Genomic DNA, 17,582 nt, shown 5'->3' on the forward strand with positions numbered 1-17,582 from the left:
CAGGCGGGCGGAGGCGACGACGCCGGCGGGCAGAGGCGGCCAGCGGGCACGCGTGGCGGATCCACTAGGGAGGAAGAAGGGAAGGGGAGCTCACAGCGCCCTGTAGTTGAGCGAGGCGTGCTCGGGGAGGAGTCGGGGACGACGGCGACGTGGTTTCGAGGTGGTAGGCCGGCGAGGAGGAGGAGGCAGGCCGGCGACGTGGTGGTGGCGACGACGGGCGACGGCATCGGGTCGGCGACGAGGCGAGGACGCAGCTTCAGGCGGGCGTCGTGCGAGGGAGAGGAGGGGCACCGGGCACGGGCGTGCGGGAGCAGGGGATCGAACAGGGGCGCCCCTCTCCCTGGCAAGATGCGTGTGTGTGTGTGTTGTGTGTGGCGGCGCTGGGTGGAGGGGAACGAGGGGAGAGATGGGGATCGTGGGGGGGTGCGGGGCTAGGGTTCGGTTCGGTTGGGGGTATGTGTAGGCCGGGGGTGGGCCGGCCTGGTTGGGAGATGGCCCAGTTGGGCCGGAGTCTTTTCTCTTTTCTGTTTTTACTTTTTTTTGTTTATTATTCTTTTACTGTTTTTATTTTATTTCCCAATATTTTTTTTTTGTAAAATATGTAATTAACACCCAAATTGCATTACTAAATATACCTCTGCCACAATAACTTGGGCACCCAAACAAATTAGTTTAATATTTTATATATTACAAAAGGAATTTAATTATTGGTTTTAGCTACTATTTATTTACTTTCGAGCATTCAGTTATTTTATAAAAGTGTGGTTTCTCCACCATAATTACCTATGCAATATTTGGTTCACTCCGAACATTTTAGTTTTAATATTTGAAAACTTTTATTGTTTGCTTGATTTTGAATTAGAATTTGAATCGTTTTCATACTAACGCGAGATTAGTAACAGTAATCGAGGTGACGTGGGATCATTAGCAGAGGTTTGCTGTAGCTTGATTATCCGGGCGTCACAATTCTCCTCCACTACAAGAAATCTCGTCCCGAGATTTAGGAGCGGGAGTAAGGGGGAAGGGATTTGGTTACGAAATTCTAACGAACCTTCTCGTTCTTGGTTGCTCTGCTCATTGATGTCTTCATTTCTCTGCTTCAGGTCATCATGATGAAGTTATCATTTTCTTCGGGAACTCCAACGTACTTACGAATAGGTAAGGGACAACTCGGCTACGACAGAATGCTTAAGAGGGAAACAATCTGGGGTTAACCCATGAATGAGCATAAGATTATCTCTCGAGTTGAACATATAAAATACATCGAGAGTATGGTACGAAGGTACAATAAGAGGTTCCAAGCGGATAGGTAGTTGCTCGAAGTCTGAACCAGAGTGAGAAAGGGGTTCAGAGCAGCGAGAGTAAGTATTGCGTCTGATACCAAAATGGAGCACTAGGAAGGTGGCCCGTGAATTTAAATACGAAGCCAAGAGCGAGGAATAAGTTTGGAAACAGGGGGGTATAGGAGAGTCAGGTTTCGATCCTGTGGAACTTTGGGTTATGGGCCCACCAAGTGGGTTAAAAGTAGGAAGGGCGGAGACGTCCTGCATGATCATGCAAGCAAGGCATGTCAGAGGGTAGCCTGTCAGTTAGGTCGGCAACAATATCGGTACCAAGGGCGAGGGACGAAGAGAACCATTTTCCTGCTCGTTGAACGAGGCGGACCAATAGGCAAAGTTCTCGTCCATCGGTGGTTACCGGAATGTTATCAACAATAGTAACAGGGTCTTACTGACCGAGTTGTACACCGAGGTGTTTGCACAAGCAGGAAATTATTACTGCTCATATCATATAGATCACAGTAAGGGTTTAAACAAACCAATGGAAAGGAAAAAGTGTCTATTAGATTTAATCAGAAGCATGGAAAGAAAAATGTGTTTAAACACATATTTCAGGGGTATATCCTTCCCAAGGACAAGCAGAGCATGATATCCATGACAGGATATAACGTAGAAAACCCTTTAGGAAAGGGGGAAGAAATTTCATGACATTACCCATACAACAGTGTTTGGATAATTGATAAGGAGAATTTAGCATTGTGCTTCAAGTGCTCTTATTGATGATCGGAGTAGCACAGTCATGCTTCGAGATAGCATTGACATGGTCATTAGGTAAAGATCAGGCTATGGATACACAAAGGATCCACCAGGAACAACTTATAGAATAAGTCTTACAATTTCCTCATGGAAGAATGGATAACCTTGCCAAAAGCAAGCTATAACAATAGGCCCTCCGGCCAGATGTGCCAGGCATGACATCACCTTACCGGGTCATATAAAGACCAATGTTATAACTCTTTGAAATATGTTCCAACCATCATATCTGACCGAGATTCAGATCTGATTGTTGTCAGGTTACCTCAGACTTAGGATGCCTGAGAAGAGAAGGTGCGACACAAATTGACGGGATGACATTGTAAGATTCTCGGGAAATGAACCATGGAAGCGAGTTCCAAAACAAGAGTTCATCATTAAACCAAGGAGAGGTGAGGAGGTGGCTGATTGACTAATCGACAATTCACCGAGATTTCCAAAAAGATGGATTACCACAATCATGTGAACAAGGATATAACATTTGTCAGATCAATTGATATAATGATGTATGTTCGAGGAAACATACACAATTAAACATTGGTTGAAAGGTGCACCCGAGATATGGGCTTAGGTAGGAACGATGTCGTAATGGTGTTTCAATAACCGATGGTCTAAGAATGAACTGTCGACCATTAACTTCAAGCAATAGGGTTGCTAGAAGTTTGGAATTACACCACACATTTGATTTGTTGGTATTCTGGTTAGCAACAATACAGGGACCAAGAATTGAACAGAGATTGCAAGAAGTATCACTTGAATCAAGAATTCTTAAGAGGTGGTGAAATTCTCACGACATTCTTGACATGATGGTAATACTTCAAGGTAAAGAAGAACAAATGATGGGTAGCAAGGAACTCAAGGTATAAGACAGAACACGAACAAGTCTGTGTTGAACGGAAGGCAATAAAGTGGTCGATGAGTAACACAAATCATCGAGGGAAAGGATGGTATTTCTCATCATGAATTCTTGATACCCTGGGAGAGCTCAGAATGCTGATGATGAGCACGACACAATTGTCGAGAGATTTCACGAAGATGTAATTGACCGACGATGACATCAAGTCAAAGGAATGATGAAGCGAAAGGTTATTGGAACCATGAGTACGACACAAACTCGAAATCAAGCTTGTTGTTCAAGGCGAAATGATATGACGAGGAAAATTGACGTAAGCTTAGCTCATCGTCAAAAGTGGTGCTCTGGGAATAAGGACCAGGTAGCACAGTTAAATTTAGCATGATAACGATGTAACCGATCAGGCTAGGAATGACATGATGGAGTATTAAACTTCTCAACAACAAAGTACTAGGAGTACTGAATTGTGGTGCGGATTTGATTCAATTCTCGGAGTCCTCGGTTGACGACAACCCAGAACCATTGGAGTGACTATGACATGGAAATGTACTACTTCATCAGAAATTCATAAGATGTAGTGCGATGGCATGATATCCTCGAGATACCAGGGAGTAGTACTCGAAGGCAGATCAAAATAGAGGTGGACTGGGGTATTGATCCGCAGAAGACAAAGGCTTAAACTTGCCCGAGAAATGGGAACAAAGAAGAACAATATAGTCGGAACCATAGCTGCAAGGGATTCCACTTAATGACACCGGAAGAATTGCCCAAATGATTAGATATTTTGCAAGAAGCTTCCGTGATAAGTTACACATCGGGTCCATGGGCATGAACACAAAGGTTCAAGGTCGACTCCCACTTCTTCAATGCAAAACCTTTCATTCACTTCTCGCTTTCGAAGAAGTTGTAGCATTGAAATTTTATATGGCAAAACACTAGAAGAGTATGAATCGTGAAAACTTCGAGTTCACACATATTAAGGAAGGCATAGGTTCAACCCATCGGGGCATCGTGGAAACATATACCACAAGCTTCAATAGTAAATATCACCAGCTCGAAAGCAGAGCATGGTTGACCAAAGAAGAGGATACAATTTACTAGAGGCATTATGTATCCGAGAGGAATTCACAAGGCGATTAAATATGAAGGACACTGTCGAATAATAACCAAGCAATTGGTCTCGCGGACCACAACAAATCTGATGTGAGTATCGATACTCAATCAGAAGGAAAAAGAATGCAAAGGCATCAAATTATAGAAACAACCGACCAATTCAAAGCTCAATGCAAATGAATTATGATTTTCAAATCAAGGGGTCAGAAGCAAACACTCTGATCAAGGGTGGATAAGTTCAATAGACCTAAGGGTACAATTGACAGCAAATAGATTGGTCGAGAACAAGCTCATGTTCAAAAAAATGACGTCTGAGACGGAAGGATGAATTCTAGGATATGATTGAGGATTGCGAGCATTCGCAACATATTGAATCAATGGACTCAAAATGATATTTGACAAAGGATGCCAATAAGATTACCAGACTTATGGGATTAGCCATAATGCAAGCAAGCAAGAATTTCAAGAGCAAGACGATGCTCAGGATTTTTGGAAGATCGAATGGTATTTTGAAAACTTTTGTGAAACACATGAACAACTGGGAAAGAGCGGATACTCGATAAGCGCGAGGAATTATCCGTAAGGGTATTCATGAGGCAAGAACTGTATAGCAGTAAGCTCAAAGGATTCTTGGAACAACGGAGAGCGGTTCGGGGCATCTTGTATTAACAAGATCAACTTGGAATAAAATTAAGAATGACGGGTGTAAGTATTTATCCATAGGGATAGATCAGTAGTAGAGAATTGCAAAAGCAACGAGCACAAGGTCTCGAGAATATCGGAGAGTATCTTCGCAATCCTTCGGTGGACCAAGCAATCATCTGGAGTGAGGGGCTCTCCGGGAGGAAGTAGTTACGAGAACCTAGAGTCAGAGTTAGTAAAATCATTTCACCCGAATAGAAGAGAGGTCAGAGTCCCAGAGTATAGGTCGAGTAATAAAAGATCCTAATACCACCCAATGGCGACGTGGGCCCATAAGCCGCACAACCATGTTAGTAAAAGTTTTGCAACGACTAGACTCAACTTCGGCGAAGGAGTTGGGAAGGGGGATTCCTACAGGCAGTTGGCTCTGATACCAACTTGTGACGCCCCCGATTTGACCGTACAGTAATCATGCACGCAAATGTGTACGATCAAGATCAGGGACTCACGGGAAGATATCACAACAAAACTCTACAACATAAATAAGTCATACAAGCATCATAATACAAGCCAGGGGCCTCGAGGGCTCGAATACAAGTGCTCGATCATAGACAAGTCAGCGGAAGCAACAATATCTGAGTACAGACATAAGTTAAACAAGTTTGCCTTAAGAAGGCTAGCACAAAACTAGCAACGATCGAAAAGGCAAGGCCTCCTGCCTGGGACCTCCTAACTACTCCTCGAAGCCGAACTCCTCGTAGAATCATCCTCTGGGATCTCTAGCTCCTGGACTCCAGCATCTGGTTGCGACAATCAGGTATAGAAAGGGGAAAAGAGGGAGAAAAGCAACCGTGAGTACTCATCCAAAGTACTCGCAAGCAAGGAGCTACACTACATATGCATGGGTATATGTGTAAAGGGTCATATCGGTGGACTGAACTGCAGAATGCCAGAAGAAGAGGGGGATAGCTAATCCTGTCGAAGACTACGCTTCTGGCAGCCTCCATCTTGCAGCATGTAGAAGAGAGTAGATTGAAGTCCTCCAAGTAGCATCGTATAGCATAATCCTACCCGGCGATCCCCTCCTCGTCGCCCTGTTAGAGAGCGATCACCGGGTTATATCTGGCACTTGTAAGGGTGTGTTTTATTAAGTATCCAGTTCTAGTTGTCATAAGGTCAAGGTACAACTCCGGGTCGTCCTTTTACCGAGGGACACGGCTATTCGAATAGATAAACTTCCCTGCAGGGGTGCACCACATAACCCAACACGCTTGATCCCATTTGGCTGGACACACTTTCCTGGGTCATGCCCGGCCTCGAAAGATCAACACGTCGCAGCCCCACCTAGGCTCAACAGAGAGGTCAGCACGCCGGTCTAAATCCTATGCGCGCAGGGGTCTGGGCCCGTCGCCCATTGCACACCTGCACGTTGCGAGGCGGCCGGAAGCAGACCTAGCCTAGCAGGCGTTCCAGTCCAATCCGGCGCGCGCCGCTCCGTCGCTGACGTCAAGAAGAGCTTCGGCTGATACCACGACGACGAGTGCCCATAACTGTTCCCGCGTAGTTGGTTAGTGCGTATAGACCAAATGGCCAGACTCATATCAAATACCAAGATCTCGTTAAGCGTGTTAAGTATCCGCGAACGCCGACCAGGGCCAGGCCCACCTCTCTCCTAAGTGGTCTCAACCTGCCCTGTCGCTCCGCCATAAAGTAACAGTCGGGGCCGTCAGGAACCCAGGCCCACCTCTACCGGGATGGAGCCACCTGTCCTTTCAGCCCCCTCATCAGAATCACTTGCGGGTACTCAAGGAGCCGACCCGACTTTAGTCACCACATGTGTCATGTATATAAAGTATATAATATATACCCGTGATCACCTCCCGAAGTGATCACGGCCCAGTAGTATAGCATGGCAGACGGACAAGAGTGTAGGGCCACTGATGGAACACTAGCATCCTATACTAAGCAGTAGGATAGCAGGTAAGGGTAACAACTGTAGCAACAATGACAGGCTATGCAACAAATAGGATTAACCGAAATCAGTAACATGCTACACTACTCTAATGCAAGCAGTATAGAGAAGAATAGGCGATATCTGGTGGTCAAGGGGGGGCTTCCTGGTTGCTCTGGCAAGGAGGGGTCGTCAACACCGTAGTCGTACTGGGTAGCAGCGGCGTCGGTCTCGAGGTCTACCGGAGAAGAAGAGGGGGGAAGAAATAGTAAATACGGAGCACACAAGACATCTCAAAACATAACATGGCAATAAGCGGTGCTAGGGTGACCTAACGCAGTGCTAGAAGATACTGGCGAAGGGGGAAAACATCCGGGAAGTTTTCCCGGTGTTTCGCGTTCTCGGGCAGGTGATCCGGAGGGGGAAAGTTGTGTGTTCTCTATGCTAGGGATGTGTGGCGGACGAACGGGCTACGTATTCGGATTCGTCTCGTCGTTCTGAGCAACTTTCATGTACAAAGTATTTTCATCCGAGTTACGGATTATTTTATATTATTTTTCAAAGTTTTATTCATTTTCTGAATTTAATTTAATTCGAAATAAAAGTGAATTGCTAGGTGCACCCAGCTCTGGGTACACATAAGTGTACCAGAGGGGCTGACATGTGGGTCCAAGGGGTCCCAGTTGACCAGTCAAACTTTGACTGGTCAACAGGGGGTGGGTCCCCCTTGTCATATACTATCTTACTAACCTAACAGATTAAATAGTCTAATTAGGTTATCAGTTTAACTAACACAGGTTAATTAAGTTAATTAACTCTTTAATTAATTAATTAATAGTTTTTTATTATTTAATCTTCTTTTTTTATATAAATGTTTCAGGGGCGTGGGCCCCCTTTGTCATAGGCCCCTGTGGGCTCAACGGGGCGGGTTAACGGGCGCGGGCGAGGCTGCCCATTTGGGCGCCCGCCCAGACCAGTGGAGGCGCCGGGGCGTCGTAGCCGGCGGCGAGGTGCGTCGGGCAGCAGGGGGCGAACGTCGGCGGCAGTTGATGCAGAAGCTGCAGGCCGCGCGTGAGAGGGGAGGAGGAGCAGGAAGGTCGCGCGGGTGCGAGCGGCGATGTGGCTTGGAGCGCCGTCGACGGGGATGGCCACTCGCGGGTGATGACCGAGGCATGCGCGAGCAGGCGTGGACGTGCGCGAGGGGGGGCGTGGCCCAGGCGGGCGGAGCGACGACGCCGGCGGGCAGAGGCGGCCAGCGGGCACGCGTGGCGGATCCACTAGGGAGGAAGAAGGGAAGGGAGCTCACAGCGCCCTGTAGTTGAGCGAGGCGTGCTCGGGGAGGAGTCGGGGACGACGGCGACGTGGTTTCGAGGTGGTAGGCCGGCGAGGAGGAGGAGGCAGGCCGGCGACGTGGTGGTGGCGACGACAGGCGACAGACATCGGGTCGGCGACGAGGCGAGGACGCAGCTTCAGGCGGGCGTCGTGCGAGGGAGAGGAGGGGCACGAAGGAGTCCGAGAGGGGCGGCGCCGGCGGCGGTTTGCACCGGGCACGGGCGTGCGGGAGCAGGGGATCAAACAGGGGCGCCCCTCTCCCTGGCAAGATGCGCGTGTGTGTGTGTTGTGTGTGGCGGCGCTGGGTGGAGGGGAACGAGGGGAGAGATGGGGATCGTGGGGGGGGGTGCGGGGCTAGGGTTCGGTTCGGTGGGGGGTATGTGTAGGCCGGGGGTGGGCCGGCCTGGCTGGGAGATGGCCCAGTTGGGCTGGAGTCTTTTCTCTTTTCTGTTTTTACTTTTTATTATTATTCTTTTACTGTTTTTATTTTATTTCTCAATATATTTATTTTTTTGTAAAATATGTAATTAACACCCAAATTGCATTACTAAATATACCTCTGCCACAATAACTTGGGCACCCAAACAAATTAGTTTAATATTTTATATATTACAAAAGGAATTTAATTATTGGTTTTAGCTACTATTTATTTACTTTCGAGCATTCAGTTATTTTATAAAAGTGTGGTTTCTCCACCATAATTACCTATGCAATATTTGGTTCACTCCGAACATTTTAGTTTTAATATTTAAAAACTTTTATTGTTTGCTTGATTTTGAATTAGAATTTGAATCGTTTTCAAACTAACGCGAGATTAGTAACAGTAATCGAGGTGACGTGGGATCATTAGCAGAGGTTTGCTGTAGCTTGATTATCCGGGCGTCACACGCAGGTAGAGTCGGAGGACATGGAGGCGGAGGCGGAGTACTAAGCCGCCCTCGAGGAGGCCCTGCAGCACGCGCTGGAGGCTAGCCGCCTCGAGGAGGATGCACACTGGGATGGGCTGGAGCAAGCCCTTGCCCTGTCGGCGGCGGGGGACTCCCTCCACACCTCGCTCTTCGTGCCGCCACCGCCACCGTCGCCGCCCGTCCAGCCCAAGCCGGAGCCGGAGCCGACGCGTAAGCGCTCCCCGCCTCCATCCACTTGGCCGGAGGAGGCCTACTCGTGGACGGGCCAGTACCGCGAGTGGGTGAGCGCGCCTCCCGTCCACTTCGCCGCGACGTCAGAGGAGGCGGCGGCCCACCTCGAGCGATGGAAGGAGCATTGGCTCCGCCAGGAGCAGGCCAACGGCGAGGAGCAGATGCGCTACGAGGCCATGCTCCAACACGACGCGAAGGCGCTCCGGCTCGAGGAGGAGGAGGAGGAGGAGCGCCCGAATCCACACACCCTTTCCCTCTTCTTTTCCGGATGTTGACTCTGGCGCCACTAGCAGAAGCACAAGTTGCTCCATCGGAAACGTCGTGGATACATACGAACCCCCAAGAGTTTAAATGCGGAAGATGAGAACGTTCGCAGCAGGACGTCGTCCCTGGATGATGCATGATCCGATCCATTCAGCCAGCTTCCCTGTATACAAATAGGCAGGCCTCTCGAGAATTAAAAGCGGGACCGGGACGAGTGAGAGCGACGGTCGAGGCAACGACGCCGAAGCGGACGATTCCTCACGTTCGTTTCAGCTTGTGGTGACACGACCTGGGAAGGAGATGGTCGGGGCCCCGGACTGCCGGACTGGTCACCACGCACGCCACCGCATTGTTTCTGTTCCCAATTATACATGACCAAAGAGGTAATAATAATATACGTACCCTGGAGCAGTATCGACTATTGAGCCGGCCAGCCGTCTCACGCTCTCGCCGCCGGCGCCGTCACGTCACTGGTCGAGCTGGTGGAGGTGGTGGTGCTGGAGCAGCCGAACAGGCTGCGTACGTACATGACGCCAGCGGGTCGCCATTTGCCGCCGCACGTCGCCGTCGGTCCCGGGCCACCCGCAACAGCAGCAAATAAAAAGAAGGCGGCGATCCTTCCGCGAGCGCAGGTACGTGTCACGCACTCCTCGCCATCTAGCCAACCTGACGAGGAGGCGGACAGTGAGGCACCAGTGCAGTGCAACAGAGGGATGAATCAGAGAGCCAGGAAGGAGACGAGTAAAGGCAAGCAAGGGGTCCACGGTCAGAGAGAAAGAGAGGACTAGTCTTGTGTGTGTATGACAGGTGGGAACCAGGACCCGCAGAGGTGATATGTAGTGGAGCGTGCGTTCTAACAAACAGCGATTGAGAAATATTCTTTCCCCTTCTCCAAGCTCTGCCCCTCACCTACCCCTCTTTCTTCTCAATCTCCCCTTGTTCTTGCTCGATCCCTCATCCCCTCCTGTCGATCCCGACGGGGTCGTTACAGATTTGGTACTCAGAGCCTCTCGGTCCGCCACTGCGCCTCACTCCCTCGATCCGGCCGTAACATCCACCGCGAAGGGTGTCTGGTTGCTCCGGCGACTGGACGCAAAATCCCAAGCGGGGTAGGTCCGATTTGGGGCGGCTGCAACGGCGCCGCCGGCAGCCCCATCTGCGCAGACGAAATTCGTCTTGCAGGCCATGGAGGGCGTCCAGAAAACCTTGGAGGATTTGCTGCAAAAATTTTCTTCCCTCACAACAGAGGTCCAACAACTGGGCACGCAGGTGGCCGATTTCGGCGAGGGCCTCGACACAGTCAAGCGGAAGCAGGCTCAACAGGATGCAGCCGCTCGTGCTGCACCCTCCTCCTCAACGGCACCCGCGGCGGCTCTCCTCATCAACAACGGGCCACCGCTGCTCCATCCACCACCGGTCCACGCTCGCCCCGCTCAGGGTCGCCACGACGACCACCGCGAGCGTCGACCCTCTCCTCCACCATCTCCCCGTGACAACTATCGCCACAAACCACCCAAGCATGATTTTCCGCGCTTCGGGGGTGAAGCGCCATGCCTCTGGTTCGACCTATGCCACACCTACTTCAAGCTCTACCAGACGCCACCGAAGCAGTGGGTGACCACGGCGGTGCTCTACATGGAGGGGCATGCCACTTTGTGGTGTCAAGCCTTCAAACGAGTCCATGGACTCGGGGATTGGGCTATGTTCACTGCCGCTGTGCAGGCGGAGTTCGGTCAGGACGAGTTTGATGCACTCCTACACCGCCTTCATCATCTGAAGCAATCAGGCAGTGTCACGGACTACCGTCTCGCCTTCGAGTCCATCATGTACCATCTGATCGCGCTGGACCCGTCACTCAACAACAAGTTCTTCGTCTCTCAATTCATCATCGCCTGCGCGACGACGTCCGCACGAGTGTGCGCCAGCACGCGCCCACAAGCGTGTCCAGAGCGGCGGCCCTGGCACACATCCAAGAGGAAGAGACCGAGCAGGCCAAGCCACGCGGGCGCCCCGCGATCTACGCGCGTGCTCTACCGCCACCACCAGTGGCCGCGGTCGCGGCGGGACCAGTTCCACCACGCAACGACGGCGCCAAACGTGGCCCGGATGACTTCGGCAGAGAGCGCCAACTGCGGGAATTCAGGCGCGCCAATGGCTTGTGCTTCAAGTGCGGCGACAAGTACAACAGAGAACACAAGTGCAACAAGATCGGTCAGCTGCTCACCATCGAGGTCGGCGATCATGGTGAACTTCTGTCAGATGATGCCATCCGTGCCCTTGAACTGCTTGATGAACATCCAGAAGACACCGCAACCTGTTACCAGATTTCAGTTCACGCTGTCGCAGGCACGGAAGCAACCGGAACCATGCGCCTCCGCGCACTTGTTGGAAACCAAGTAATGCTGTTGCTGGTGGACTCTGGCAGCACACACACATTCGTCAATGCTGCGTTCGCTGCCCGGGCAGGCTGTGTCGTGCAAGCGGCAGAGCCGGTCACCGTGCGTGTGGCCAATGGCGACACTCTCCAATCTACACAGCAAGTATCCTAACTGAATTGGTGGTGCCAGGGACACACATTCAGCACTGACATGCGTCTGCTCGAGTTGGGTGCCTACGATGCGGTCCTCGGAGTTGATTGGCTAGCCCAGTTCAGCCCTATGAACTGTCATTGGGGACTCAAGACCATGGAATTCCGTTATGACAGTGTTAACATCAAGTTGCAAGGTGTGCGCACTCCCACCGAGCCTACACTGACAGAGATGCGAGCCGATCAGCTGTCTAAGTGGATTCAGGGCACCGAGGTATGGGCATTGGCTGTCGTTCACACAGATAATCATCCTGCAGTAACAACTGATGAAGTTCCACCACAACTGCAAGCCTTGCTGGATGAATATGCCGATGTCTTCCAGGAACCCAAAACTTTGCCACCGCATCGGGATTTTGACCACGCGATCCACCTGGAGCCAGGAACGTCTCCACCAAATGCCCGACCCTATCGGTACTCTCCTCTTCAAAAGGACGAGATTGAGCGCCAAGTAGCAGAAATGTTGCAAGCAGGCCTGATCACCACAAGCATCAGCCCGTTCGCCGCACCGGTCCTCTTGGTGAAGAAAAAGGATGGTACATGGCGCTTTTGCGTGGACTACCGTCGCTTGAATGACATCACCATCAAAAACAAGTTTCCGTTGCCAGTCATTGACGAGCTCCTTGACGAGTTGGCGGGCGCTCGATTCTTCTCCAAACTGGATCTTCTCGCAGGATATCACCAGATCCGGATGCGCCCGGAAGATGAAGCCAAAACGGCTTTCAAAACGCATCATGGTAATTTCCAATTTCGTGTGATGCCCTTCGGTGTGACGAACGGACCGCCAACATTCCAGTGCTTGATCAACTCAGTCTTCGCGCCGGTAACACGGAAGTTTGTCCTCGCCTTTCTGGATGATATTCTGACATACAGTTCATCGTTTGACGAGCATTTACAGCATCTTCGTCAGGTCTTTGATACTCTGCGTCGCCATCAGTTATACGCAAAGCTCTCCAAATGCTCATTTGCCCAGCCATCCATCAACTATCTCGGCCACATCATCTCAGCTGATGGAGTTGCAACAGAGGCATACAAGACGGAAGCAATTCGACAGTGGCCACAACCCACAACAGCGACAGAATTGCGAGCGTTCCTCGGTCTAACAGGGTATTATCGCAAATTCATTCGCAATTACAGCATCATCACTAAACCATTGACACTGCTACTCAGTAAGAAAGGGTTTGTCTGGTCACCAGCAGCAACAAAAGCCTTTGCCAAACTCAAAGTGGCAATGAAAACAACACCATTCCTTGCACTACCGGATTTCTCCTTGCCCTTCACTGTTGAAACAGATGCTTGCGACACAGGTGTCGGCGCCGTCCTGATGCAACAAGGCCACCCAATTGCCTTCCTCAGTCGTTCCTTGGGGGTGAACAATCACAAGTTATCAGTCTATGAGAAGTTCTTGGCAGTCCTACTCGCTGTCGATCATTGGCGTCAGTACTTGGAGCGAGGACCCTTTGAAATTCTGACAGACCACAAGAGTTTGTGCAACCTGGGGGAGCAGCACCTCGATCTGAGCTGCAGCGCAAAGCAATGGCAAAGTTGGGCGGTTTACAATTCAAATTCAAGTACCGTAGAGGGGCCGACAATGTGGCCGCAGATTCTTTGTCCAGGATTGGTCATTTGCTGACCATCCAGGCCACATCTACTTGTCAACCTTCATGGATCCAGGAAGTCAGAAACTCATATGTTATGGACGCCAAGGCAACCCAATTACTGCAAGCTCTGGCGGTGCACAGTCCAGATGAACAAGGCCATGAACTGGATCGGGGCTTGATCAAATACAAAGGTCGCCTTTGGATTGGGGACAATGCTGCGCTGCAGACCAAGTTGATTACGGAGATGCGCACTGCAGCAGTGGGTGGCCACTCTGGCATCCGCCCAACGTACATGCGCCTGAAGAATCTCTTCTACTGGCCCGGTATGAAATTACAAGTGGAGGAATTTGTTAAGCAGTGCAGCACCTGTCAACACGCCAAACATGAGCACACTCATCCAGCTGGAGCTCTCCAACCCCTACCCATACCAGCGCGTGCCTGGGGAGAAGTCACCATGGATTTTATCGAAGGTCTGCCAAAATCAGAGGGCGCCGACGTCATTCTGGTGGTGGTGGATCGCCTGTCCAAGTACGCACACTTCATCCCTCTTCATCATCCTTTCATGGCTCCACAGGTGGCGCGGGCGTTCCTCGACAATATTGTCAAACTTCATGGCGTCCCAGACTCGATCGTCTCCAATCGTGACAAGATCTTCACCAGCGCGTTCTGGCGGGAGCTGTTCACACTAGTCGGCACCAAACTGCTCTACACCACTGCCTACCACCCTCAGACGGATGGGCAGAGCGAGCGGGTGAACCAGTGTGTCGAACACTACCTGCGTTGCGCCGTCCACGACACGCCCCACCGCTGGAAGCGATGGTTGCCAATGGCCGAGTTCTGGTACAACTCCAGCCACCACAGCGCCCTCGGATGCTCACCATTCAAAGCCCTCTACGGTGTGGATCCCAACTTCGGCGCCCTCCCTAACCTATTCAACTCCAAGACGCTGGACTCCTTGCACGAGCTCGCAGCGGAGCACCAACAATTCACAGAGATGCTCAAGACTCACCTTTTGCGGGCCCAACACAGGATGAAGCATCAAGCCGATCGCAAGCGGACAGAGCGTGAATTCTCCATTGGCGATCAAGTGTTGTTGAAGCTTCAGCCATATGTTCAATCATCCGTCGTCAACAGGCCATGCCCCAAGCTAGCTTACAAGTTCTTTGGACCTTACAAGATAATCGGCCGCGTCGGATCTCTCACCTACAAGCTGGAATTGCCTACTGGGAGTCAGATTCACCCTGTCTTTCACGTCTCACGGCTCAAGCCATTCACTGCTGATTACTCGCCCGTCTTCAATCAGCTACCAGCACCACCAGATCTCACAGTCGGCGACCTGATCCCACAAGCAATTCTCGAGCGCAGACTTGTCAAGCAAGGTAACGCGACAATCTCTCAAGTACTCGTGCATTGGCGCACCCTGTCTCCGGCAAGCGCAACATGGGATAACTACAATGTCCTCAAGCAGCGGTTTCCCGAGGTCGACCTAGCCGACGGGGATCCATCTCAAGGAGGGGCGAATGTCACGCACTCCTCGCCATCTAGCCAACCTGACGAGGAGGCGGACAGTGAGGCACCAGTGCAACAGAGGGATGAATCAGAGCGCCAGGAAGGAGACGAGTAGAGGCAAGCAAGGGGTCCACGGTCAGAGAGAAATAGAGGACTAGTCTTGTGTGTGTATGACAGGTGGGAACCAAGACCCGCAGAGGTGATATGTAGTGGAGCGTGCGTTGTAACAAACAGCGATTGAGAAATATTCTTTCCCCTTCTCCAAGCTCTGCCCCTCACCTACCCCTCTTTCTTCTCAATCTCCCCTTGTTCTTGCTCGATCCCTCATCCCCTCCTGTCGATCCCGAAGGGGTCGTTACAGTACGTTTCGTGCGCGATCGATCGCTGTGGGAGTAGTGATGAGACGCCGACGGCGAAACCCAATTAACACGAGCACCGCGGTCCATGATTGATCGCACGCTAGCTCCCCGTGGAAAATCCTCGATCGGGGCACGTCGTTTTCGCATGGGCCTCGAAAAAGCTAGCTGGACGCCGTGACAACGCATGCATTGCAGTAACATTTCGGAGAACTCCGTGGCTGGCTGGACGTACGCCGTGGAGTATTTCGGACAACTCCCCATATACCCCCGGTGTGTACAGCGGTGTCTGTCTCTCTACTCTACTCTCTCTGCTTGTGCGTCGTCCACCCATGACCCATGGGTCAAGTCTAGTCAACCAACCTGCACACTAGCTCCTTCTCTTTTTAGTGCCTCCCGCGTTTACTTACCAACTGCTCGCGGGGTCAGGTTTATTTCCAAAAGATTATGTATGTGCGCGCGCGCTAACCAGATAGTCAAGCAAGACAAACACAGCTAGTGGATCGTCGACGGAAGATATCAACTTTCTATCGAGATGATGGTACCTAGCACGCGTCGCAAACTTACAAGGCAATACGATCACCCGCAATAACCCATGAAAAATCCACATGGCCGGCGATCGATGGGCAGACAATGCGATATATTAAAAGTAGTACAAAGTTGAGACACTTATTTTGGGACGGAGGGAGTACGAGAACACACGGTTGGCGACGTCCGTTCATCGATATTTCAAGCCTTCCTCCTCACCGTCGCCATCGTCGCGACAAGTTGCAAGTCACCCCCTTCCCTTCCTTCCTCCCGCCTCCGCCATATATGCCTCCACGCCTCCTCCTCGCCCTTCTCATCTCATCATCGATCATTCCTAGCAAGGTCACCCTCCCTCGATCGACAAAACTAAAGTCTCTCGTCTCCCTCAAGAGAGTAAATTGCTCAAAGCCACCACATTTGTGGCTAGGGTACTCCAAAACTACTGCTTTTGCCAAAAATCACAAAAAACCACCACTTCTGCGTCAAGTGAATAACAAAATGCACTAATTCAATACTGAGCCGTGTTAATAGCAAAACTGACGGGTAGGACCCACATGTCTGGGCTGATGTGGCGAAGACTAGTATTAGTCAATGTTCAACCTGCTGAGGTGGACGAGGGTCCCACTTGTCTGTCTCGCACCTTCTTCTTCCTCCTCAATTTTCTCTCTCCCCTTCTCACCACCTCCACCGGCGGCCGGAGGCTGAGCTCAAGAGGCGTGCCCGCCGGCAAGCCTGCCTTGCAGTGTCGTTGCCTCGCGCTTGCCGGCAAGCCCCGCCCCGCTCCCCCAACGCCGTTGCCCCACCGCTGCTGCCATCCCGCGACAGTGCCTCCGCACCGCCGATTCGCGCCTGCAGCGACGCCATCCGGCGTCTGCACCCGCAGCGTCGTCGTCCCCCGCCGACCACCATCCCGCGTCCGCGCCCGCCTGCCGCCATCCCGCTTTCGCGCCTCCAACGTCGATGCCTCGCACCCGCACCCGCCGCGCCGCCGCCCCCGCCCCGACCCTGCACCTGGAACGCCGCCGCCCCGCCCCCGCACCTGCAGCGCCGCCGCCCCCGCCCCCTGCCGCCCCACGCCCGCACCTGTAGCGCCGCCGCCGCCGCCCCTGCCGCCCCACTCCCACACCCGCAGCTCAAGGTCGCGGCCGTGGATGCCTCGCGGGCTGGCTGGGGTGGTCAAGCGGGACAAGGCACGACGCATCCAGGGTCGTCGGGGCCATGCCGGCGCGGGCGGCGACTGGCTAGAGCAGGAGCCCCGGCGGCAGTCGGCTGCAGCTGAGCTCGAGCAAGGGGAGAGAGAAGGAAGGAGGAGGCGTGGAGGAATAGGGCGGCGAGCAGTCCCCCTTGTGGCTGGTGGCGGCGGCTCCTCTCGGGACAGGGGCGAGGGCACGGGCTGGCTGGGATTTGTGGTCGCCGGAGCAGACTACAGGCGAGGTAGAAGAAGAAGAATAGGGGGAAATAAGATGTGTGGCTGACAGGTGGGACCTCGTCCACCTCAGCAGATCAACATATTAACTTGGACTAATCTTTGCCACATCAGCCCGACGGATAGGCCCCACCCGTCAGTTTCGCTGTTAGACGCGGCTCAGTTCGGAATTAGTGTGATTTGTTACTCAC

Source organism: Triticum aestivum, chromosome 3D (assembly GCF_018294505.1).
Source record: "Triticum aestivum cultivar Chinese Spring chromosome 3D, IWGSC CS RefSeq v2.1, whole genome shotgun sequence".
Lineage (NCBI taxonomy): Eukaryota > Viridiplantae > Streptophyta > Magnoliopsida > Poales > Poaceae > Triticum > Triticum aestivum.